This window comes from Macrotis lagotis, chromosome X, assembly GCF_037893015.1.
Source record: "Macrotis lagotis isolate mMagLag1 chromosome X, bilby.v1.9.chrom.fasta, whole genome shotgun sequence".
Lineage (NCBI taxonomy): Eukaryota > Metazoa > Chordata > Mammalia > Peramelemorphia > Peramelidae > Macrotis > Macrotis lagotis.
This window is the reverse complement of record NC_133666.1, coordinates 142,495,458-142,520,451: the sequence shown is the minus strand read 5'-3', so window position 1 is coordinate 142,520,451 and position 24,994 is coordinate 142,495,458. Positions and strand designations below refer to the sequence as shown.

At 35.3% G+C, this 24,994-nt stretch overlaps 1 protein-coding gene across 3 annotated transcripts in view; it reads left to right on the top strand.

The window, feature by feature from the left end:
- SMURF1 (SMAD specific E3 ubiquitin protein ligase 1) overlaps positions 1-24,994 on the top strand; it is a 111,572-nt gene that overhangs the window by 6,376 nt on the left and 80,202 nt on the right. The gene's annotated exons all lie outside the window — the stretch shown is intronic.

Sequence of the window (24,994 nt, the reverse complement as noted above, 5' to 3'; positions counted from 1 at the left end):
TAACATGTTTCAGCAATAGTTCTCTGGTATACTGGTCATTATGCCGATAAGAGTTTAATACAATAGGGTTACCATCACATTTATATACTATAATCTATTTTCCATTTCTCAGTTTATAGACACTCTCTCAGACTGCTCTTTTGCCATCTCAAAGAGAGTTATAAATCTTGGTGTAAATTCTTAAATTTATTTAATCTTTTAACTAATCCCCAATCTGACATCTCTCTAATTCCCCCCTCTCCTTTTCTCCCACTTCCCATTTCTTGTTGAGAAAAATGTATTTTTATGCCCAACTCTCTGTGTGTTTGTGTATGTATTTTTCCTTCTTTTGACCATATGAGAGTGAGATTCAGCTGAGGTGTGAGAACCACTTTTTTCTACCTCTTCTTTGTATAACTGTCTACTTGGGTACCCTAATTATGTGAGATAATTTTCCCTAATCCCAACCTTCACCACCTCTTCCCCCTCCCACCCCCATCTTTCCTCTCTCAATTCTTTTATTAAAATCATCAAGATATGAAATACTTACAGGACTTCTCTAATTTGATTCCTATGAACCTTGATGTTATTAAGATTGAGAAGGGTCACATATCTCTCCTTATTTGAATGGTAGTGGTTTATCCTTGTTTAGTTCATTGTTCATTAATGTTGATCTTTTTACGTTTCAATTCATTTCTATATTTGAACTTCAGAGTTTCTCTTCAGCCTTGGTCTTTTCATCAGAAATGCTTAAAAATCTAATATTTATTAAAGGTACTTTTTCCCCCTCCCATAGCATTATACTCAATTTTTCTGGGTGAGTTATCTTTGGCCCTTTTCCTTCTAAAATATTGTATTCCAAATTTCCTGCTTCTTTATAGTGGAGGCTGCTAAATTGTATGTGATCTTTATTTGGATTCTTTCTTTGTGGCTGCTTGCAGTATTTTTTTTCTGATGTTCCTAGAAGTTTCATTTGGGGGTTTCTTTCATGAGATAACCAATGGATTCTATTTCTACTTTTGCCCTCTGGTTTTTTTATAAGAAATTTTCTTTTAAGATTTATTGAAATATGCCATCTGTACTCTTTTTTTTTGGTCATGGAGTTCAGGTAGTTCATCAGTTCTTAATTTTTTTTTTCTCTTCAATCTGTTTTTTTTTTTTCCAGACACCGCTCCAACTCTTAAACTTTGTTTTAATAGTTCTTGTTGCCTCAATGAAGTTATTAGCTTGTTTTGATTCCATTCTAATTTTCAGGAAATTTGATGCCTGCATGAGGTTTTGTATCTTGTGTGCCAAGCTGTTCATTCCTTTTCTAGTTCTTGCATTTATTTTCCAGTTTTTTTCCCTCAGGCACTCTTATTCAATCATTTTTTAAAACTATTTTAAAACTCTTCTTTAACTCTTGCTTCATCTCTTATAGGAATTCTAGTTCAATTAAAACATACTGTGTTCATCTCAGTGTTAATATCTGTACGTTGCTTGTACATGTTTTAGAATCATTTTATTCTACATTTGTGTCTTGAACATCTCTGCCACCACAAAAGCTCATTATGGTGGGAATCATCATCATCATTAGTTCTTCCAGCCTACGTCTGACTTTGGACTTAGTATTGGATTCCTTCAGACTTGTGGAGGTGATATCTGGACTGGATCTGTTGCTTCATTCTTAGGGAATTGATTGTTCAGACAGCCTGGGAACCTGCCAGCTCTCAGTGTTCCCAATAGGGACTGATTGAGGGCAAAATCTTTTTTTTTTTTAAGGTGTTTTTTTTTTGCAAGGCAAATGGGGTTAAGTGGCTTGCCCAAGGCCACACGGCTAGGTAATTATTAAGAGTATGATACTGGATTTGAACCCAGGTACTCCTGACTCCAAGGCCAGTGCTTTTTCCACTCTGCCCGCCCCTGAGGGCAACGTCTTATTGGTTCCCCCTTGGTCTGAATTCTGCAAGTTTCAGACCTGGGTTTGGATTGGGCAAAAATAGATTGCTGCTTGCCTAGGCCTTTATCAATCAGTTGGAAAATTTAGTGGCTTCAGAGTGGTTGAATTGTGATTTCCCCTTTGACCTGAGATACCTGATTTAGTTATTTATCCTTTGTAGGCTGGGCCAGATGCTTTGAGACTTTGCTCTTTGCTTGGAATCTTAGCCCTACTAATACTGCTTATCTCTGAACTTCCTGCTTTCTCTATATACTTCTAAGGATCTCCTTGGAGGAGAGGAGAACTAAACAGTTCCCCTTTGTACTTAACCTAGAATCTATGACCAGGAACTGGGTAGTGAGTGATAAACCTGCCAGTTTTTTACCTTGTTCTCAGGTAATTTTATGACCTGTATGAATCTGAGACCTCCTCTCACCTTGATGCATATTCTCTCTGTGGGCCTTGTAGTGCTTCCCATAGAGTTTTCCTGCTTGGTCCCTGTCCCCAGAGTCCACAGTCCTCATGTCAAGCTCAGCAGGACAAATGACTCACTTTTTCTGGATTTCCTTGTGAGGATTCAATCTGGTACATTTATTTTTCTTTTTAAATAATTTTTATTGTTAGCTTCTATTTCCTATATCATGGTTATTTATCCCAGTTATTTGTCCCTCTCTCCCATTGCATATAGCATTATTTCTTTTTTAAAGAGAAAAAGACATTTGTCCTAACTGGTCAATATATCAAAAAAGGCCAAAATGACATTTGATATGAAATAACCTGTGGATGTCTCACCTCCATGAAGGTGAACTGGAGGTGTCTCTTACATCTTCTCATTTGAATTCTACTTGGACCTTACAATTTTCTTTCATTTACTTCTGATTTTTTGGTATGTTATTATTCCCATTTATAATGTTATAGTTACTTAGCATATATTGCTTTTTTGGCTCTCTCACTTTACTCTGCATCTGATTCCATTTCCAATTTATAGGATTGCTATAAATATTTTGGCATATTCTCCTATCAATGGATTTTTTTGGACTATAGGCTCATTAATGAACTCTGGCTGGTTCAAAGAATATGAACTTTTCAGACATGTTACTTGCACAGTTCTAAATTGCTTTCCAGAATGATTGTACCATTTCATAACTCAGCCAACAAGGTATCAATATGCCTGTGATTCCACAACAGTTCCTCCCTCCCCCAACATTAACTACTGTCTTTTGTCATTTTTGTCACTGAAGTTTGTGAGGCAAAACTTCACTTTAATGATTGGGAGCATTCTTTTCATGTGGTTGTGTATAATACTCTGCAATTCTTCCTTAAGAAATTGTCTTGGGGCGGCTAGGTGGCATAGTGGATAAAGCACTGGCCCTGGAGTCAGGAGTACCTGGGTTCAAATCCGGTCTCAGACACTTAATAATTACCTAGCTGTGTGGCCTTGGGCAAGCCACTTAACCCCGTTTGCCTTATAAAAAAACCTAAAAAAAAAAAGAAATTGTCTGTTCATGTCCTTTGACCATTTGTTTATTGGGGAATGGCTATTAAGCATATACATTTATTAGCATTTATATGTTTTGAATATCAAACCCTTACCAGACAAATTTTGATACAAAGATTTTTTTCCTTTCTTATCCTAACTTATGTGCACAAGTTTTTCCCCTTTCAGGTATTCAAAGTTACCTGTTTTATCTTTCCTAATTGCCTCTATTATTTAGTAAAGAATTCATCTCCTACTCATAGCTGTGAAAGGCATAGGATTTGTGTCTTTTCTAATTTTTATACTATAATCTTTACTATTAAAAAGTTGCATAGACATTTAGAATATATTGTGCAATGTGGTATAAGATGTTGGTCAAAGTTCAATTTCTTCCATACTGCTTTTGAACTTTAAGGAGTTTCTTCCTGAGCAATCCAACCTATCAAAGACAGATTATTAAATTCTAGTGTCTCTTATTCTCCCTTGTGCTGTCTGTTGATTTCACTTTCTACTTTTCAGCCAATATCACTTGGTTTTAATGATTGCTACCCTGTAGTACAGTTAAGTCTGGAAGTGCTATTCCCTATTTGTCCCTACTTCTTTCATTATTTTCCTCAATAATCTATATCATTTGTTTTCCGAAAGGATTTTTCTATTATTTCCTCAAGTTTTATAAAGTATTCCTTTGGCAATTTGATTAGTATAGTATTAATATAGCATATAGTAATTTTTATTATGTACAATATAATACAGTGGAACCTAGATAGGAGTACTGAATATTCCTCCAGTTATTTAAGTTATTCTCTTATCTGGTGCGTTTTCTAGATGTGTTTGGAGAAGTATGTAGAGTGGAGCTCGCTGCACTGTTTTCCATCATTCCCCCTTGCCTCTGCTTCCTGATTAGATTTTTTTTTCAAGTATCTTGAGCTTTTTGTATATGGTACTATGCAAATTCCATCATAACAAGTAATATTAAAGAAAGTAGTGTATTTGCTTCATGATGAAAATTTAATTACCCTACAGAGCTCTAGACTCTAGTAATATAAGTAAATATTTTTCAATACAATTGTAGTCACTCTATACTCAGAAGGTTGTTATAAAAATACAATATTGTATAGGGTAACCAGTAAACTAATAACAATAATAATGAGAGTTATTATTAATAGTAATAAATAAGACTTTTAGATGTTTAAGGAGAGGAGTGAAAGATGGTATATTGCCTTTAAAGTCTTACTAACAAGAATGTCATAGTGTGGAATTTTAGCTGGTGTGTTTATTTTTTCCATCAAAAAGTGTGTGTATTCTCTGAGAGAACTAAGATACTATTGATGTAGTGAAACATTAAAGCTCTATAATAAACACTGATGAATTTAAAGAAACAGGTGAAGACTTAAATGAATAATTCAAAGTTGAATAAGCAGAACCAAGAAAAAAAATTGACTAGAAGAACAAAAGAAATGGAATCCTATGAAATGGTAATGTCCAAAGTGGACAAGCCAGAGTATTCAGTGAATAGTATTGGATTTGTGGTAAGAAAGACCTGTCTACTGTGGGGGGAAATACTGAAACAACTTCTCTGGTGGACTTATGATAAAGAAGGCAACTCACCCCAGAGACAGAGCCATTAGAATCTGAACATAGACTGAAATACATTTTTTTTTTATCTCTCATTATTCTTGAGGTTTCTCATCTTGGGGGGAGGAGTTATGTTTACTCTTACAACAGAATTATTGTAATAATATAAAATAAGAAAGACCTGCCTTTGACATAGACTAGTTTTGTTTCTCTAGGCAAGTCACAGCCTCAGTTTTCTTGTCTGTTAAATGGGGATAATAATAATAATACCACCTGTCACTTGGAAGTCTCAAGATGAGACACCTAAAGCATTTTGCAAATTTAAATTAGCAAAAAGGAAATAGTTGAATGTTCCTCCTTCCTTCTGTAGATATGAAGAGAGTATGAGTGTGGAACACTGCGTTTTAATATTAAGACTTGATAACTTGGTTAATTTTACTGAACTTTTTTTTCCTTTTTTAATCTTCATTGAGAGAGGTGGTTTTCTGGGAATGGGGGAATGTATTGGAAAATGTAGATGATATAAAAAACAAAAAAATAACAAGTTAATAAAAAATATATCATCCTGCTTCTTTACAGTCTCAAAACTTGTCTGCCCTAAATCTAATTTATGTAATAAAGTGCGCACAGGATTTGGATTAGGAAATTTTTTTATTTAAAGTTGCAGTTTGTGTCATTTATTTGGAATTTTGTCTTGGGGGCATCTAAGAACTTTGAGCAAATTTTCCTCATCTCTGGTAAAATTCTAAGAAAAAGTGTTGCTTTCTTAAAAGTTGAGTATTTCGGGCAACTAGTTGGTGCAGTGGATGGAGCACCTGACCTGGAGTCAGGAGTACCCGAGTTCAAATGCCACCTCAGACACTTAATAATTACTTAGCTATGTGGCCTTGGGCAAGCCACTTTACCCCATTTGCCTTGCAAAAACGTTAAAAAAAAAGTTGAGTATTTCTTATTTATTAAAAAGATAATTAGGGGCTGCTAGGTGGTGCAGTGGATAGAGCACTGGCCCTGGAGTCAGGAGTACCTGAGTTCAAATTTGGCCTCAGACACTTAATAATTACCTAGCTGTATGGCCTTGGGCAAATCACTTAACCCCATTGCCTTGCAAAAAAAAAAACCTAATAAAAAAAGATAATTATTTTGTCTGCCTCCTCTTTATTTTATTTATATATGTACATATGTATGTATGTATGTGTATATATGTATATATACATTATGTTTGTGTGTGTGTGTGTGTGTGTGTGGTTTAGGCCCTGATAAATTTTAGTGGTATATTATTTGATACCGCAGCTTTAAAGATTGGTAATTCAAAACTGGAATTGCTCCTATATATTTTGCATTATATTTTTTCTATTATTTCCCATTTTGGAATTTTAATTTCAAAGTCATGCTACATTATATTTCCAGATAAAAGACCAACAGATTTCAAAATCTAAGATATGTGTAGTCTTAACTTCATTTGATTATCATCTTTGGTCTCCTTTTAAGCCAAAATCAGCACTTCACAGAAATAATTCTTCACTGGTCTATTTTATTCTTAACACCCAGAACCAAAAAGTGGTGATTAGTCTTTTTTTGGGGGGGGGGGCTCATAGCTATTGTTCTAAGTGATATATAAAAGGTTCCTGTGCATAGTCACAAAAGTATTGAGGTATACTTAATTCAGTTTTAATACTTTCCTACCTCAGAAAGATTTTAGTCCTCAGAGGGACTTTAGGATCATCTAATTTAACTCATTTTACACATAAGGAAAATGAATCTCAGGAGAGGAAAAATTACTTGTCCAAAGTCATAAAGGTAGCAATTAGGAGAGGTAGAATTTAAATCTAGGTTCTCTGACCCCCAACCTCAGTTAAAATTCTAGAGCTCCATGCTGTTTCCAGTTATTTCAAAAAATCTCTTAAGATGGGGGCAGCTAGGTGGTGCAGTGGATAGAGCACTGGCCCTGGAGTCAAGAGGACCTGAGTTCAAATTCGACCTCAGACACTTTATAATTGCCTAGCTGTGTGACCTTGGGCAAATTACTTAACCCCATTGCCTTAAATTTAAAAAAAAAGTCTTTTAAAAAAACCTCTTAATTTCATTAATGTATAGACATGTCTTTAACTGAAATAGGTTTCAATGTCACCTCACAATAGTTAATTTTATGAGTTACTGTGAAGTTCATTATCTGGTTTCCAAACTCTGGATGCTGTGGAGACTGAGTGTGGAACACTGCCTTTTAATATTAAGACTTTTTGATATTAATTGTTGGCTAATAGCCTGTAACCATGCCCATCTTTAGAACCTTTTCAGTTTGATGGGCTCTTTCAGAGCTTTGAAGATTTAAGGTCATAGACACTTGATTGCCATTAGACACCAAGTGGGATTTGGGGAGGAATAATTTATATGTTGAGAATAAACAGTATTCTGCAGCAGGTTTCTTTTTTTTACTGTGTTCAGTTTGTAAAGAGTTTTCTTTAGTACCCATATTATAGAAATAGCCCTTTTTTGTGTATATAGTGCATTTTAATATGATTTTCATTGTTACCCACTAACATTTTTTTCCTCTGAATTTATGTAGTTCATCAAAAGTTTGATAAATATCTGCTCTGTGAGTACAAGTTTAGAGACCTGAAGATCTTTTTTCAGCCTCCCTATATTCAATTAAACTAGTAATTATCAAGGATCTGTTGTTACAGTCTGTATTTACAAAGATAAATAACATTTTCTTCACCCTGACAGAGCTCACAGCAGGCTAGAAGATAGAAAGCATATGCATAAATAAGTATGATACAAGAGAGTTTTATAAGAAAAGAGCACAAGTCATACAAAATAGTATAAGAAAATTTGAGGAAGGATCAACTTCCAGTAGGTGAGATCCAGCAAGGATTTCATTCAGAAGCTGCATCTGAACTAAGCCTTGAAAACGGGAAAGGATAGAAGGAAGAAAGATTTAGATGGAATGTGCTTGAGGTTTTGGAGATCCTCTCCACAGAGTTAGAGAAGAAGATAAGAGAAAATCAAGGGGTTATTAATCCAGTTTGCTTGGACCCTAGAGTGTGTGAAGAGGATTAACATGGAATGAAGTTGGAAGTAATTTGGAACCACATTGTGCAAGGGCAATCAATGGGGCTTAAACTTAGTATTTTATCATTGTAAATGTTCTTTAACAGGGGAATAATGTGGTTAGAATTATGCATGCAAAAGACTATTTAGGCAGCTAGGTGTAGAATAGATTGTTAGGAGTCTTACAGTCACTTCAACTAGAGGTATTGAGGACCTGGACTGAGGTGGTGTCATTTTAAGGAAGGATGGTATTGAGAGGAAAGAATTCTAAGGAGGTTAGGGGGAAGAAATACAGTATTTTTAAATTCCTATTCTGTGATTTTTCCATGTCTTGTTTGTTGTTCTCTCATTTCTGTATATACATGAGGCACTATTATTGGCAAAGGTAACCTAGGATTGAAACTATAATGTCTCCTTCTGTCAAAGCCCCTTCTGTTAACTCTTAACTCTTTAGAAAAAAAATGAACTGTGGTTAAACTTTGATCCTAAGAGAAAAGTATACACAACAAAATTTAGTTAGGGGGGAAGAAAAGAATGGGAAAAATATCATGAGTAAAATAATCTTCCAAGCTGTGGCCTCTGTTGCTACCTTAAAGTCTGTGGCACATCATTAGGTAAAAGCAGAGGATAGAGAAACAATTATGATTATTTTATTTAACTATCTCAAGCAGTGGCTTTTTTTTTTTCATTTGTTCTCTCACAGTATATATCTTGTTTTACATACCTAGTTATTGCAATCTCCGCCATCAGAATGTGAGTTCCTCAAGACAGGGACTTTTCTTTGCTTATCTAGTGTTTGGTACTGCACCTTGCCTACTTTGTAGTAAGTCTTTAAGAAATATTTTTTGAGCGATTTAAAGACTGTTTTTTAGTGGCTTTTGTTTATAGACTAGTTTTCCCAAGAATCAATGGAATTACCACTATTTGAAATAGATAAAATAATCATAGTGGTTTTGATTCAGTAGTGAATGTATAAATGGAAAAATCTTTTTTTTTTTTTTGGTTAGGAATTGAAATATGGAGGGGAGCAGCTAAAATGGAAAAAAAAGATTTATTTTTAAAATTTTTTTGTTTATTTAAGGCAGTAGGGTTAAGTGATTTGCCCAAGGTTATACAGCTAGGCAATTATTAAGTGTCTGAGGATGGATTTGAACTCAGACACTCCTGACTCCAGGGCTGGTGCTCTATCCACTGTTCCACCCATCTGCCCCAATAATTAATTTCTTTAATGTGTCTAAGATGTTTTGTGTTGTCACAGAGTAAAAAAAGTTGACATTTTTTATCTTTAAAAATTGCAATATAAGTTTTGAGTTTGAACTCTTTGGATATAAAAAGAATGGTATCTTATAATAAAATGCTATTGAAGAACATGTCTGGAAGTTATTTGAGGTAGTCTTCCTTTCAGCAGTTTAAAGCCAAAAGTATGCTTTTTAAAAGAAGTTATGATAATTTGAGGGCAACAGTAGGAATATTAACACAATATGGAATCTTCTTGACATGTTTCATAGTTGATTTGTGTGGTAGAATTTTTTGTACAGTACTCTTAAAGAACAGTGACATTTTTAATGTAATGTACCTTATATAGAGAATGTGATGTCCACCCCCCCCTTTTAAAGGGAAAATAGTGTCTCATCTGTACTGTAGCAGGATACCATGAGTTAATATCGCCAGCATAATCAGAGTGTTATCTCTCTAACCTTGACATAGCAGATTCTACAGAGAATTCAGCTGGAATTTGAACCTGTGCTTTTTAGGATTAGAGAGTTATCCAAAAGTCCTAAACTATTCCTTTCTGACCCCAAATTGAAAATCAAAAAAATTTTTGAGGCACCAGAATTAATGCCATCTGTCTATAGTTTCAATATAACATACTACTATCTAAAGTTCTTTCTCATGCTTGTATTTTGCTTAAAGTTAATGGTCTTTTTCTTTTCTACTGTAAGACTGACCATGAGACGACTTGAACAGAGTTTTAGAGGCCAGTTCTGTCTCATTTGTTGTTAATGATTTTGAACATTGGGGAACTCTCCTCAGATCATTAGTAATGATCCAATGAAACTGTTTTGGAGAAAAGACATTAACATTTTTTTTCAAAATAATAAAACCTGGGGGCAACTCGGTAGCACAGTGGATAGAGCACCGGCCCTGGAAGCGAGAGGACCTGAATTCGAATGTGACCTCAGACACTTAAAAAATTATTTAGCTGTGTGACCATGGGCAAGTCACTTAACCCTCACTGACTTGCAAAAAAAACTAAAAAAAGAAAGAAAGAAAAAAACAGAATAATAAAACCTATGGAAGAAAACAAATGTGCAGTGCAAAAATGGTGTCACTGTAACAGCACATTCTGTTCGGAAAGCAATATTCTTTTTTTTTTTTGTTAGGACATTGGGGTTAAGTGACAAGGTCACACTGCTAAATAATTTTTAAATGTCTGAGGTCAGATTTGAACAGGTCCTCCTGACTTAAGGGCTAATGCTCTATCCATTGCACTACCTCGCTGCCCTAAAGCATATTAATTCTTAGAAGAGATTCATGCTAGTTGATTTTCAACTAAAATTCAAATGTACTGAGTACATTATAGTAGTAAAGTGCTTGAGAATAATCAAAGGCATTCAAGTGCTAACTTTTAGGAAAAAATAGCTGTCATTTACTGAGACTTAGTTTAATGGCAAAATCCAATGGTCACAATCCAGTCTTAGAAAAGAATGTATTGGGGCAGCTAGGTGGCATAGTGGATAAAGCACCGGCCCTGGAGTCAGGAGTACCTGGGTTCAAATCCGGCCTCAGACACTTAATAATTACCTAGCTGTGTGGCCTTGGGCAAGCCACTTAACCCCTTTTGCCTTGCAAAAAAAAAAACTAAAAGAAAAGAATGTATTACTTTTAGGAGCTTTATTTCCACCCACTTATTTGGGTTTTAAAAAGTTGTGAGCAGTTTGGGTCTGTTTTCTAATGTTATCATTTATTTATTTGTTTGTTTGTTTATTTATTTATTTAGGTTTTTGCAAGGCAAACGGGGTTAAGTGGCTTGCCCAAGGCCACACAGCTAGGTAATTATTAAGTGTCTGAGGCCGGATTTGAACCCAGGTACTCCTGACTCCAGGGCCGGTGCTTTATCCACATCTAATGTTAATCTTATATTGAATGAATAAGATAGCTTTTAGTTGGATGTGTGCTTTTTTTGTATTATTTATATGTTTTCTCATGAGCTGAAATGTCAGCAGGTTCCTGCTTTTATTTAAAATGACCACAATGGAGGAGTGCTAGAACTTTTTGAGGTGGATTATAGAACTCTTAATAGTTGGGTGAAATTGAATGCTGGAATTCTTGGTTTGCTAATACTAAAAAAAAATACCAGTATTACATGCCCATTGTCTGATAACTTTTCTTTCCCTCAGGTATGTTATAAAGTTAATGTATTGAGAAAAGTGTTGATAGGGTGTGATGGTACAGGTTATTTTAAAGGCTTTAATATTATTTAGCAAAATGTGCGTAAGAATATAAATATTAATTGATACTGATAATATCAAAGGAGTTATGTTCTGGGCTCATTGTATATGTTAATACAATATAAAGGCAGTTATTTTACTTGCTTAGTAAGTCTTTAGTTTGCTATATTTTCTTTTGTGATTTATGGGGTCAATTCAAGGAACAAATTTCTTTTTTTTTATACATTCCAGAAAAAACCTGCAAAATTATACCTAAGTTGTAACTAAAGAAAAAAATTTTGCCATAAAAAGGGAAAGGATGTCTCTATCTCTGACATTTTGTTCTTTCTACTCAGCTTAATTATGGTCACATTTATGTTTATATTAAAATAAGTTTAACTATTTTAGCAAAACTTTCAATAGATGAATATCTGTTCCTTCAGGTATCAAATTTTATGTAGTCAGGATTAATTATTAATAGTACAAAAATAATAATAGTATAGATTTGAAACCGGAAGGGACCTTGGGAATTATCTTGTCCAGCCTCTGCATTTTTTAAGTGTGGAAACTAAAGTGAGATGGATTCATTTGCTCAAGGTCACCTAGTTGGGATTCAAACCCTGTTCCTCTCTATCACTTAAACTCCTTCTATTGCAGTTTGGACATTTATACAACAAAATCTTACTAATTTGAAATGTCTATGATTTTGAATGAACTCAGTTGACATTATCTAGTTGACTAAAGAAGAGTATTTGTTTTGAAGTGCTTGCCATGTTGAATTTTCTCAACAAGTTTTTAGCTTAGCTTATTTGATACTGAGATGTAGTATGTTTTGAAATAATATAAGCTTATTGAAAATTTAAAAGAAAATGAGAATTTAATTGTTTAATGTTTATATCAACACTTCCATTGAAATTAGAGATTTTTTTTCATTTACGTGTTGAAGAGCATTAGATCAGGCTAAACCCAAATTTTTGTGAGTTCTGTCACTGTTATAACAAAAACAAACCTGCCTCTGTTGTTTTAGATCTTTATGCCATCTGAATATTTTTCTCATTGCTCTTGTTTATTGCCACTACCATAATGGTGAAATACCTTCAAAAAACACTAAAGTATTTGGTGTGTAGTCCGCAAACCACTGCTACCTCTCCATGTTAATCCTTATGCTTTCTCTTGAGGGGTGGCTGTTTGCCCCAGGAACACATTTTGACGTTTTCTTTACTTAGTTTTTTTTGGTGAGCTAACTAGGTCTGGGAATTGAAAAGTGCAGCAGAAAGTTGTGGGCTTGAGGGGAAGGATGGACAGAGAAGTAAAGATTGTGGGAGCCTTCTGTCTTTTCTTTCAGTCTCTCCCTTTCACCTTTCCTGTTCTTGCTGCTAACTAACAGGAGTTTCACAGAAGTTGTCCTGGCATGGAATCTAGGCACATTTTAGTACCAGAGGAAAAGGAATATAGGCAGACAGGAACATACAGTAATCTTGGCAACTGTAGCTTTCTTTTGCCCTTGCTGTGGAAATCAAAGTAGTCTACAATAGAATTTTTCAAACTGTTCTCCCAGAAGTAAAATGTCTTGATATGGAATCAGAAATAGCAGTGTCTGGCTTTATTGACAGCGAGTCTTTTAAAGTGGGAATAATGATAATCCTGTATATGCAGTGCACTATGGTTTACAACTTTACTTGCAACAGTTTAAAGAGACACATCCAAATGTTATTATCATCATGGTACATAAGAGAAAATTGAAGATTGGAGAGTTTCAAATTTATGTTAAGAGCTCAGGACTTGGATTTAACTTTGCCCCAAATCTGCAGTTTTTTACAAAACATGAAGCTTAATCATTTTTGCACTCTCTCCCGCAGGATTAGTGTGAGAACCAAATTATATTTCTGAAAACACTGTAAACTGCTGTTACTATTTTGCAAATAAAGTTATGGGCATATTTATGACTTTTTTCATCACTACTATGATGATAATCTTTTTGAGACAAGTTCCTTTCTTATTTCCTTGTTATCCCCTTATTTTCATTTAGTACATTTCTTCTTAAGAGCATTCAAGGATGACCAGAAAGTAAAAGTGAACAGTTTGAATGTCAACTATGTGACATTTATTTTTATTCTGATGTGCATAATAAAAGGGAAAGAGAATATTTATTATACACAACTCATTGCCTCTCAATCTCAGAATCGGGATGTATTTTGTATTTACTTACTTTGATTCCTCACTTTAACACTAAGTAAGAATCACTGGCATTCTTATCTGCCTTAGACACTTAATTATAATTTCACCTTTTTGATCAAGGTTTCCCAAATATATAATACATAAATAAACTTCAAAACTTACATGTCTTTGTGGTCTTATTAGTGTTGATCCTTCTGCTGTTTTATATTTCCTTTCATGCTATTCGATTATTGTCCATATTTTTCTAGAAATTCTCCAGAGAGGAGAGGAACATGCCAGAAGCCTTTTTTCTGGGTACCAGTGCATTGCTTAATCTGTTATCCCTGACTTTGTGACCAGCCCATCTTCATTTTCATTAATATATGTCCCTAATGATTTTTTTTCTCCTGGTTTTGACATGGTAGTCATCTTTGACAACTAACTACTTATAACTATCATTCCTTTTTCTGCCATTTGAATTACATCAAATAAGTATGTACAGATCTATATATCTATGAGAGAGGCATCATGACAGGGTAGATAGGTGATTTCTTCTCTTGTTTCCTAAGGCCTAGCATATGACACATTAGTCATTTAGGAAATGGGTTTTTTAGTTGAATTATAGAATATCACTAACTAGCAAAACTATCCTTATTATTCACACCACTCCCTCTACATTCCTAAAGGTACCACTTAGGGTTGCCTTAGAACCAAAACATTCTTAGAGGGTGGGCGACTGTTTTGTTTAACTGCATTGTTGGACCTTATGTAAGGTAACGTCCTGTCCTCAGAGTTTGATGAACTTTTCCTTGACTGTGGCACTTTACCAGCTAATTTTGTTTCGATCTATAATTTGATGTTTTAGGAAATTTCAGTAAAAAAAATGTTAAATTACAAAATGTCTATCAAATTGAACTTAGAGAAAAAAACTCTTGGGAAAGGATAAACTAAATATTCTAAGTAGTCTGCGATCTCAAGCATTTCCTGTGTCGAGTGTTTATCAAGTCTGAGCCTCACTTCCAAACTAAGCTTGAGAAAATCTGGGAATTATTCCCAGCTGATTGGGGGTGGAGAGAAGAGGAGAATTACAGGCATTTAAAACAAGAGGCCATATCACTTTTTTTCTTTCTATAAATATCCATCCAAAATCTATCTATAAGTTTTAATTGGGAAATTGAAGTCTCTGGATTAGAATAGGTTTGAGAGGGTTAATGACATCAGAATAGGTTAGTATTACTATCACATTAAAGAATAAATGCATAGAAAAAATAACATTATTTCCTTGTTGTTCACCATTAATTTCAAATCCTACTGTTTTCTACTGTGGTTGTGTTATTTCAGAATGCTAGGGCTAAACCTAGATCTCTGGGAAAGGCCCAGGTGCAATAGGAAATCAGGTGAATAAGTAGATGGTTGCCTACTACCATATGACTCAGTATGTCAAAGAATTCCAATTTTAGAGTGTTTAGTTCGTGGAGCCTGTACCTATTTTATGCTATCTTGTACATAGGACAAATCCTTTACTTCTTTATTAATAAAGAGAAGAAAATCTTAATTATCTTTTTCTCCTTTTGCCTCTTCCTGCCCCCTTTTTTTTGAGGGCTGAGTACTTGACCCTATTTAATCCAGATTCAAGGTAATAGTAGAAGAAAATATCTTGACATCTTTACATGAATAACAACAGTTAATTCTTCTATCAAACCTGACACATTTATATAAGACACTAGTTTGGTACTGAATCATTGTGCTAGTATGTGAATTTCCTAGTTGAAGTGGCTGGCATTGATAGTGAAAGACTTTATATCTAAATTTAGACTCACTTTGGAGATTTCATAGAACTCTGATTAAGAAAGACTACAAGAACTATGCCAGTAAACTTCCTAGTATACTCCTATTAGTCCAGAAAGAGAAAAAGAACTAGACTTTCTTAAACTACCCAACCTTTCCTTTAGCCACAACTGTTGCTATTGTAATCAATGACAATTTCTTTAAGAAAGAGTGCTGTTGTCTGTCCCATGCCTGTAATCCTTGCTGTTGGATGATGTTCTGTGCTACAATAGAGTGAAAGCCTTTCAGTTTGCACAAAACAGGATCCTGCGGTGAGCCCTTAGGAGAGAATGGGGAAACTCAATTGCCTAAGAAGGGGTGAACTGGCCCAGGAACAAGATGTCAAGGTGTTAGTGTGAACCATCAGTGGGATCAGATCAATGAGTTGTCATTCACTTTTAGACTGGGCTGGATAAGAAGATTCAATGTGTCCCCCCCCCCCCAAAAAAAAGGATTCTGTGAGAAGCTAAAATGTTGTAGAGTTGGAAAGAGGATAGTATGATAGTAATCTTTTTCTTTAAGAATATGTGGAGTGGAGAATGTAATAGAGAAATACAGTGGTTTCTTCTTAGGTCTAGTTTTTGCCTCATATAATGACATTTTCTCTTTAGTATGTGGTAATGAATCTAAAAGCTTTTAAATCATGATTGCAACTAATAATTTAATTTGTAGGAAAGGAGATGTTGTTTGAAGACCTTCTAAGCCCAGAGAATGGATTAATTTGTATCTGCTGACTATGCTTTTGTTGTGGGATATTCCTTTAGGAAGTTAAGACAACTGATTTTTCTCTCCTTGGTTCAATTTCAGGTTTAAACCCTGGTTATAGATACTGACTCCCAGTCATCACATGTGCTTTCTTAAAATTTCGTAGAACTAGAAGGACCTTTAGAGGTTGTCAAGTCAAATAATTTTATTTTATTAGTGAAGAAACTGAAACTCATAGAAATGACATATCCATGATTTCTCTCTCATCACACTCAAGTTGGATCAATGTGTACCATGGAAACAATGTAAAGACTTGACAAATTGCCTTCTGTGGGGGTAGGGAAGTAAGATGGGGGAAAATTGTAGAACTCAAAATAAATACTCTATGATAAAAAAAAATTTTAAATGAAATGACATATCCAGAGTTACATATGTATTAAATAGTAGAACTGGGATTTAAACTCAGAACCTCTGGTTCTTAACTACCACTTAACTTGCCACTATGTCTTTGAATTTTTTTCCTCCCATACTTACCTTGCCATGTAGCTTTTTGAGACCTTGGGCAAATCACTTGAGTTCTTGGAGCCTCGGTTTTGTAATCTATAAAATGGAGACCTAATCTCCACTTCTTAGGGTCCCTTAACATGGTGGAAAGAGCACTGGAACTGGAGGCACAGACCAAGGGTTTATATCTTTTATAGATGTTTGCTTCCTTTGTAACCTTGAATCAACTCATTTTCCTGGAACTCAGTTTTCTTATCTGTAAAATGAGAGTGAGACTAGTTGGCCTTTGAAGTCCCTTCTACCTCAAGATCTGTTTCTATAACTGAATTTAGTTGTTTAATCTCTCTGAATCTCATTTATAAATTCAGGAAGATATTTGTACCACTTAACTGAGAGGATTATTATGTATAAAATTCATGGTAAATTTGTGAAGTGCTATTTAAATGAAAGCTATCTTTATTGTTGTTGTCATTTTGTTTGATGAAAAATTAGGTGCTGCAAATACTATGAATTGCTTTTCAAAATGGTTTTATCAATTCATAGTTCCACCAACAATGCACTGGTGTGCCTGTCTTTTCTAAACATTGACTTGACATTTTTGCCAGTTTGAAAGGTGTAAGGGAAAAAAAAGGTTGTTTTGATTTTCATCTCTCTTATTTTTGATTTGGAGTATTCTTTATATAATTGTTAATAGTTTGCAGTTACTTTTTTGTTTGTTTGTTTTTGCAAGACAATGGAGTTAAGTGGCTTGCCCAAAGCCACACAGCTAGGTAATTATTAAGTGTCTGAGACTGGATTTGAACTCATGTACTCCTGACTCCAGGGCTGGTGTTCTATCCACTGCATCACCTAGCTGCCCCAATTACTTTTTAAAAATGCATTTTTATTGATGTCTTCTGTTTTTTACATCCTTATGGATTTTCCTTAAATCTCCCCCACACCACCCCTTTCAGAGAACCATCTCATATAACAAATGATATTTTTAAGAGATATAAACAAAAAAGAAGAAAAAATTGGTACAACTTGATTAAAAAGTCTGTGTACTTTCTGCCTCCTTGAAGGGATGGGGATGGGTTGAGTGAGGATGAACTATAATTTTTTAAAAAATTAACTTAATCTTTAAAATTTTGCTACATTCAGTTTGATTTTTTTTTATTTGTAATTGTTCTATTTTACATTGTTGTAGTCCTTGTGAATATTGCTTTCTTGGCTCTGCTTACTTCACTGTGCATCTGTTCATGTAGATCTTTCCAAACTTTCTTATGCACATTAATAGTCAGTTACATCCATATTCCACAGTTTGTTTAACCATTCTCAGTTGATGGGCATCAAGTTTGTTTCCAATTCTTTGCTATCACAGAAGGTACTGCTATAAATATTTTGGTGTATGTAGGTACTTCTCATTGAGTAATTTCTTTGAATAAGATCAGTAATGGAATCTTGAGGTCAAAAGATTATAGATATTTTAGTCATTGGATTTGTGTAATTTCACGTTGCTTTCCAGAATGGTTGTACCAACTCATATTTCCAACCAACAGTGTGTTTTTGTGCCTTTTATACAGTAGCCCTCTAGCATTGATTATGATCTTTATCTTTGGCAATCTGCAAGGTGTGAGTGAAACCTGAGTTCTTTTGATGTATTTCTATTATTAGTAGTAATCTGGAATATTCTTTCTTGTGGTTGTGAATAATTAGCAAGTTTTCTTTTGAGATATTTGATCATGACCATTGACCACTTACCTGTTGAGAAATGGCTATTAGTCTTATATGCATTAGTAATTGATTGTATATCTAACCTAGCAAATCCTTATCAGAGAACTCTGATATGATTCCCCCCCATTTGATCTCTTTCCTTCTTAACCTAGGGAGCCTTCTAATTGATTTCTTTGCCTCAAGTTTCTCTCCACTCCATAGTCATTATTATCTTTGCAGAAACTTTTTAGTTTCATGAATTCAAAGTTACCTATTTTATCTTTTGTAATTGCTTATGTTCTTTGCTGTGAAAAGAGTATGATTTACTGCTCTTAATTTTTTTATTGTCTGATCTTTAGATTAAGTTCATTTAAAACATGTTGTGGAATATGGTGCAATGAGTTATGGTTTGAATGGAAAATACTGATCAATTTTTCCCCCCAAATATTTTTGAGAATTAGATTTGCGAAATATATATGAGATATATAGATGTAGTTAGGATGTTTCTCATCCTAAACCACTTAATGTACTAATTGACCTATTTTAAGACAGCCACATTTTACCATTCTTCCTAACTCCCCTGTTAATTAGTTGCCAGATAGTGTGAATAGCTCTATGAAAATAAGTGTGATTCATAGGTAATTTGACATTACATTCCTAATTTTTGACTTCCATGGTCCAGTTCTATAGTTCTTGGAATTAGGAAGGAAATTTTTGACTAGTTGCTGTATGTGATAAAATTATACTGAACAAAATTCTCAGACTTGTCCGAGCAAAAGAAAGTCATTTGCTTTTCTCAAGAGAAGGGCATACTGCAAGTCTCACAAAGGTAGTGAAGATCAAGGCGCTGCCCCAAATTGATAGTCAAGCAAGATTATATGCAACTCAGTGCCCTCCTCCTCCCTATCCTCTCTCTCTTTTGACTCATGGTTTGTCTTCAGAGTTACATTCTACTCATGAAAATCTACCCCAGCAACAAAGAAAAGAATGAAAGGTTTTCATAAAATATTACCCTCACCATCCAGATGGTGAGAATAACCTTCAGTATCACAACCATCTTATTTAAGTAATTAATTGTCTTGGAATGCAAGGTTTAGGAACAGTCTATTATCCTCCCAGTTAGTAGAAATATCCTTATAGAGAAAACAGGTGGTGGTGGTACAAGTCTCATTTGGAATGCATGGTCTTTATTCGAAGAATAATCTAAGAATAATGGTTTGGTTTTCTTAATATTTCTTAACCCTGAGAAGATTTCACTAGGATTTTTAACTCGCTAAGAAGGTTTTTATTGGGAATATTCCACTCATTGGCATTAAATCCGTATTTCTGATCCTAAAAACCTTTTCAGTAACACTATTCTACTTTAGAAAGTTGTGTGAAGTTCTCTGAAATTTGTCTAGCTTGTCTAGAAGCATCTATCCAAAAGAACCAGACTCATTTGTGAAGTGGGAGTAGAGTTGGAATTAATTGAGAAAGGGATATGTGTTTGAACGCTTTTAAGAAAAACATTCATCTAAAAAGATTTTCTTAGATGCCATTGTAATATTCATTGAAATGACATTGTGCTTTTTAAAAAGTGAAGTCCTAATTCTATTTTAAATGGAATGCTTATAGTATAAGGGTGTAACAGGGAATGCCTGTCATGAATCAGTGAGTCAACATTTGTTGAGCTTGAAGTTCCTTCACAGCAAACAATGCCTTCCTGTTCTTTACATTGTGAATAGTAGCAAGAGTTTCATTGTAGTTTGTCTTGATTAGTTCTCCCCACCTCCCCCATGAACTTGATATTTTGTTTCCTAAGAGTGACTTTAAACATACTTTTGAGAGATTTTCCAGTATTTTAAGTGAATTTGGAAATATCTGAGGGTGGTGTATGCATTTCCAAGAAAAATAACTCTTGTCCTTCTTCTTAGTAACCAGTTTTAGGTTGACAAAGCTAAGTATTCCTTCTCAAATTTAAGATGTTTGTCACACATTTTCTGTGATTGCAAGTACTTTTACTGTTAAATAATGTAAGTAGCAAACTTAGCTACTACTTAGCCTAATGGTCCTAAAAGATGTTGCCAATATTCTCAAGAACAAATGTGAAAAAAAACAAACGTGAGGTTGCTTTCAGTAATACCTCTTTTTCCTGAAAGTGCCATCTAATATAACTGAAAATCAGCATCTGGGACCTCCTTGCTATCACATTGATAATGTGGGATGTGATTATGATTTCATTGTTTCCCAAGAGAAAGCTCTTAGAAAATTTTCCAAAAGATCACCATTTTCCTTCAGGTCTAAGAGACTTAAGGTAAGTTTTTCGTTGTTAGACAACTTTTGTATTTACCTAAAAATGTTTTCCAACAATAAATTGTTCATATTTAGATAGCGATTGAGAATTTAGAAACTGTTTTTAAATAGATTATTTTCATTTGATCCTCACAATTTTGCTGATTGATTCCATATCTTTCTTTTACAAATTAGGAAACCTAAGATATTTTAAGTGACTTAAAATTACTTGACATTGTGCTTGGCTAAATCCAGGAATAGATTCTGTTGTTTATTATGTCTAAGTAGGCATAGATTGGATAAACAGTCCCTGAAGTTTCTTGCAATTCTAAGATTCTCAATAGATTCTGAGAGGGTTCTATGAAGTCTGATATGTAAGAAATAAACATAATCCCATTGCCCTTTTCTCGGTTCTCATCATTCATAACCTGTCTCTAGCCCTTGATACTGTCAGTTATCCTCTCCTTAAATTACTCTCTTTCATCTTTAGGGTTTTGTGACACTATTCTCTACTGGGCCGCTCATTTATCTCGTCCTTCTTTCTCAGTCTTTTTTGGAGGATTCATTTCTCCTGGGTCATGATTTCTAATTCTAGGTGAATCCCCAAAACTGTCGTCAACCCTCTTCCCTTTTTCTTCTGTCCTTGCTCACTTGATGAATCTTTGTACACTTGCCTTTTCTCTATCATATACTCAACTAACCAGCTACACTTACATTTGCTCTTCCTTACACAAGACAGATACTCCATCTTCTATCTCGATGCCTTTATCCTGACTGTCCCCTATGCTTAGAATGCTCTTCCTTTTCCACTCTTTCTAGTTTTTCTGGCTTCTTTCAGGACTCAACTCCAATTCCACTTTCTGTAGAAGGTCTCCTCAGTTCCCCTGTCACTTCCCTCTAAAAGACTTTCCGTGGACCCTGTACATTTGTCCATCATTCTCAAAGAAGACTGACATCAGGGAGGTGATTCCATGACAAGCATGTGAATCGGATTTGAGGGGTTGCTGTACTGAGTCACCACCCTTACTTTCTCCTCTAGAGGAATCTGGGTCCCATGGGCCAGATATGGATTGAGTCAACTGGAGATGGCCCTGGATATCAGGGTTAAGCGATTTGATCAGGGTCACACAGCTAATTTCAAGTGTCTGAGGCTGGCTTGAACTCAAGTTCTCTTGACTCCAGGGCCAGTGCTCCATCCATTGCACCACCTAGCTGCCCGGACCTGATATAGCTCTTGTATGTAAGTGAGGGGTGAGAGACTGTAATTTTGCCTTTTTGTAGTCCTGGTGCTTAGCACAGAACCTGGTCTGTCCTCAAGTACTTTATACTTGTTGCTTATCTGGAATTATGCCCAAAAGGCAATAAAAATATGCATACCCTTTGATCTAACAACATTACTACTGGGTCTATACCCTGAAGAGATCATGAAAAAGGGGGAAAACATCACTTGTACAAAAATAATCATGGTAGCAAAGAATTTGAAATTGAGTGAATGTGCATCAATTGGGGAAAGGCTGAACAAATTGTGGTATATGTATGTTATGGAACACTATTATTCTATTAGAAACCAAGAGGGATGGGATTTCAGAGAAGCCTGGAAAGACTTGCATGAATTGATGTTGAGCAAGATGAGCAGAACCAAGAGGACACTGTACGCTTCTAACAGCAATGTGGGGGTGATGATCAACCTTAATGGACTTGCTCATTCTGTCAATACAATAATCAGGGACAATTTTAGAGTACCTTGGATGGAGAATACCACCTGTATCCAAACAAAGAACTGTGGAATTAAAGCAAAGATCAAAGTCTATTACCTTCAATTTAAAAAAAGTCTTATGTGCAATAATTTTACTATCTCTAATATTTTAATTAATCCTCAAAGATATGATTTCTTTCTCAACATATTTAATTTTTATCAATGTATAACATGGAAACAATGTAAAGATTATCGGACTGCTTTCTTTGAGGGGTGGGGGAGGGAAGGGGGTGGGGAAAAATTGTAAAATTCAAAACCTTACAAAAAATGATAAGTAGAAACTCCTGTATGTCATCGGAGAACAATAAAATATTCAAAAAAAAAGAAAAGGAAAAATACTTGTTGCTTGTCAGAAACATTCTACTATATCCTCTAGAAGAATTCTTATATAAGGATACAAAGATGGTTTTTTATACATTTCTTTCTTCTTGTTAACTGAAAGCATTGATATAGCCTAAGTTTGGTCTGCAGGCAGTTTGGTCAGAAAACTGTTTCCTTTAAACCTTATTCCGGACTTCTGATCAAGATGGTAGAGAAAAGGCAGGCCCTGTCTTAAGTTCTTTTAGCTTTTCCTCCGAACCAATATGAACCAAGTCTCTTGACAAAATTTGGATCCACAATACACAGAGAAGAAGAGAAGAGCCCAGGAGAAGAACATCTACCAACTAAGTCTATCTCAGGGGAGTGTGAGTGAGCTGGTGGCAGAGAGCAGAGAGCCAATGCAGTGGTGGCAGGGTGAAGCTCAGGGACTAACCTAAGAACAGTGGTGGTCAGTTTGACTGGTCTGGAAGACCAGGGCCATGAGTCCCTGTGTTTTCAGCAAAGTGCCCAGGTTTCCAGTTGAGGCCCCCCCCCCCATTCCTGTGGGAGAAAGTGACTCTTCCAGAACAAACACAGTTGCAAGTCACTCTCCCCACCCCGGCCTAGGGAGTGGCCACTAATCCAGGTCACAGACACTCCAGAGAAAATGTCTAGCAGCCCCTACTGGCCTGCCCACTTAGAGTTACTAAGCCCAGGGAACAAAGCCTCTAGGGATTTCAACACCAAAGGTCTATGAACCAGCCCTTCCCCTAGCACAAGATCCTAGGAAAATGTTACATTGAAAACAAGGATCCTAACTCAGAGAGAACTAGAACTTCAGAGGAGAATGTGAATTGGTCTCCAGCCCAGAAAGACTTCTTAGAAGAGATCTTAGAAGAGATCAGGAAGGGGGGCAACTAGGTTGCACAGTGGATAGCACTGGCCCTGGAGTAAAGAGGAACTGAGTTCAAACGCAGCTTCAGACACTTAATGATTGCCTAACTATGTGACTTTGGGTGAGTCTCTTAACCCCATTGCCTTAAATAAATTTTAAAAATTAAAAAAAAGAGAGATCAGGAAGGAGTTTAAAACTCAACTGGGAAAAGAAATGCAAGAAAAAATTAATACTATGCAAGAGAAAATTATCATCTTGCAACAAGAAAACAAAAATAAAATTGGACGAGTGCAAAAAGAAAATAATTCTCTCAAAATCACAATTATGTAAGTGGAAAACTCCTTCAAAAATAGAATTGACCAATTGGAAAAGGAGTTGCAAGTGGTAAATGAAAAACATTCTTCCCTAAAAAAATGATTGGAATCTGTGGAAACCAATGACTTCATGAAACAACAAGATTCTGTTAAACAAAGCCAAAAATTCGAAAAAAATAGAAGAAAATGTAAAGTATATTATTGGCTAAACAACTGACCTGGAAAATAGATCTAGGAGAGACACTTTAAGAATCACTGGGCTTCCTAAAACATCAATGAGGAAAAAAGCCTGGACTCCATACTTTAGTTGGAATGAAGGAGAATTGCCCTGATGTCATGGAGCCAGGGACAAAATAGTTATTGAAAGAATACATCAATTCCCTCCAGAAAGGGATCCCAAAATGAAAACACCAAGGAATGTTGTGACCAAACTCCAGAGCTATCAGATAAAAGAGAGAATCTTGCTAGCAGCCAAAAAGAAACAGTTTAAATGCCAAGGAGGACCTGGCTGCATCAACCTTAAGGGGTTGAAGGGCCTGGAATAAATATTCTAAAGAGAAAGGGAGCTTGGAATGCAGCCAAGAATTCACTATCTGGCAAAACTGAGCCTTCTCTTCCAGGGGTAAAGATGAACATTTAACAAAAAAAAAAAAAGGAGACTTCCAATTTTTCCTGATGAAAAGACCAAAGTTAAATAGAAAATTTGTACTTCAAACAGGAGACTCAAGAGATACATGAAAATGTTAAGATCCCTACCTGGGAGAAAGAGTCTCATAACTTTTGTGAATTGTAACTCTATTAGAGAGAATGTACTTAGCCAAAAATAATGGGCACTCATCACTTGTTCATGACTGTGATAGAATGATTTTAAAATAATATCTCCTTAAAAGGGGGAGAGGGGGACGGCTGAGTAGTGCAGTGAATAGAGCACTGGCACTGGAGTCAGGCTTACCTGAGTTCAAATCCAGCTTTAGACACTTAATAATTACCTAACTGTGTGGCCTTGGACAAGCCACTTAACACATTGCCTTGCAAAAACTAAAAAATAAAGGGGGGGGCAGTAAAGAGATGGAAGGATGGGGGAAACTGAATGGGGTAAAGTACATCACATGAAGAGTGCAAAGGACCTATTGCGATAGAGGGGA